The sequence below is a fragment of the Macrobrachium rosenbergii genome, chromosome 59 (assembly GCF_040412425.1).
Source record: "Macrobrachium rosenbergii isolate ZJJX-2024 chromosome 59, ASM4041242v1, whole genome shotgun sequence".
NCBI lineage: Eukaryota > Metazoa > Arthropoda > Malacostraca > Decapoda > Palaemonidae > Macrobrachium > Macrobrachium rosenbergii.
Window position 1 is genome coordinate 19,447,402 of NC_089799.1, and position 2,500 is coordinate 19,449,901.

Genomic DNA, 2,500 nt, shown 5'->3' on the forward strand with positions numbered 1-2,500 from the left:
GAGGTAAAAATGTATTTAGTGCCAACAAGCATCGAATTCCCTGGGATTTTAAATTTAATCTATTACGTTACATTCCTTCAAAGGCTGCTAACAGAATTCACTTCAACAGCAAGTGGTAATTATGATATTCCCTAATACACTACATGTATTGCAACGAGAAATAACATTTAAAATAAAGAGAAGGAATAATATAATTATCTTGATTAAATTAAATTAGAAAAAAATAGTCAAAAGTAATAAAAAAAAATTACAGTGATTATATATCATATCAAGAAAACAGTATGTAAACCCCTCCCCCTCCCCATCCCCCGCCAAAAAAGTAAAAATACGCCGACGTTTACTCGGTGCAATCGAGCTTTCTGTACAGCGTATAATCGAGACCACCGAAAATAGATCTATCTTTCGGTGGTCTTGGTATAATGCTGCATGGGCCGCGGCCCATGAAACTTTAACCACGTCCCGGTGGTGGTCTGGTCTATATCGTGCCGACGGAAAACTAAAAATATCAGACACTATTATTCCAGCGAACTATTGTAGGAAATCAAGCCAACGATGAAGAATGAATAAACTTTATCGATAGCCACTACTTCTATCAAAGGCAATAGCTTTCTCAAGAAGATTTCGTTAAAATATGAAAAAAAAACATCCCTCGATGAAAGCCGATAAAAGAGGGCGTCACTCTCGAAAGGTCAAGTATATCGTCTTTCAAGTGCTTTCGATCAAAGCACCGCTTTTTAAAATAAGATTTTTTTTGAGGCTTTATAAAGAATTGCCGAACGCAGCGTGCGGATTAAGCGGGATTTTATCATCCATATTTCGTTCATATCTATACACACGCACGCCCATTCACACAGACACACACACACTATATATATATATATATATATATATATATATATATATATATATATATATATATATATATATATATATATATATATATATATATACATATATATATACATATATATATTACTGTATATGGTGGAATGGGTGTGTACGTATCTGTGTATGTTCGTGTGACAGCAAAAAAACTATATTTTTACAGAATACCAACATATCACAGCTACATTAAGCCAGAATGACGCCAGGACATGCGCACATAAATAATAAATATACAGACGTGCCTCCACGTACAATGAATGAATGTATGTATACGTTTTCACACAATGGAGGTCACATGACCCTTCTAACAATGTCATATCAATGTATTCATACATCTGTTTACAATCGCGCGAAAGCGATAAGAGATATTGCTCAGTCATCAAAGTCCTTGCAAGAGGGAAAGCATTGCGCAATGAAGAATCTGGGCAACTGCTTGTCTACTGAATAAAGTTTAAATCCTGAATAAGATTTAGATATTGCTGAAATAATAATCATTTCGTGCTCCAGAAAATAACCCATAAGTATTATCATCATTTCGTGCTAAAGAGAATAACCCGTAAGTATTAATCTTATAAATCAATAGAAGAGGAGGAGAAAGGAAGTGGATTCCTAAACTGAAGGGGTAGGAATTCTTATGACGTGCTGATCAGGTTTCCAAGAAACCCTTTTCCTAACAGCAGCAGCTTTTGAAGGAGCCGATTTCAACATCCGAAGGTTTGTAACCATTGAAAAGGTCCGGTTGATTTCCGACTGAATTCCTTTTAAAAGGGAAGTAGGAGGCTGAATTCATTTTAAAAGGGAACTCGGAGACTGAATTCCTTTTAAAAGAGAACTCAGGCTGAATTCAAAGTCCTGATTTGGATTGCAGATCTTCAAAGCCATTTAGCTCTCAGCTGATCTTCTTTTGCCGATTTCACTTTGATTTCTTTGACTTTTTCGCTCTGCTCGGCCCTCGGAGGCATCTCTCTCTCTCTCTCTCTCTCTCTCTCTCTCTCTCTCTCTGTGTGTGTGTGTGTGTGTGTCTACGAACATCATAGAATATGACCTTCAAAGAGTTCTTGGATGAGTTTCCCCATTCGATAGAGGCGTAAGCGAAAAAAGTAAGAATATGTCTGATATTCCTGTCACAAGAAACTTACAAAGCTCATAACTTAAACATAATATTCATCTCCTAGGAGAGCGTTAGTTATAACGAAATTTGAGCGGGTTATAAAGGATTTTCAATGAAATGATTTCACATATCCCTCATGGGTCAACCTACGATTCAGTGATTTCGCGTCGAAATAACTGAAGTTAAAAGTGTTGTTTATCATCTGAATTTTTATCAACTGCACGGTTTCATTAACACTTATAAACCAATGGCTCATCTCTAATGCCATGAAAACAGATATTAATAAAGTTAACTGAAGAAAAAGATATCGGAAAATGATAAATATTGACACAAATGGCAAGGAAGAGTGAATTTTCATTAAGAGCCAACGATTAAAGATATAGAACATTTCAAGACTAACGAATAGTGAGCCAAATTACAAAAAAGAACAAGTTTTCATCAAAAGAAAACAATTGGATATAAAACAAGTATTCACAATTGGTTAAAGAAAACAAAATATAGAGT

General features: G+C 35.2%; 1 protein-coding gene across 1 annotated transcript in view; it reads right to left on the reverse strand.

The window, feature by feature from the left end:
- Positions 1–2,500, reverse strand: part of LOC136837459 (zwei Ig domain protein zig-8-like) — a 467,588-nt gene that overhangs the window by 293,785 nt on the left and 171,303 nt on the right. The window lies entirely within an intron of this gene.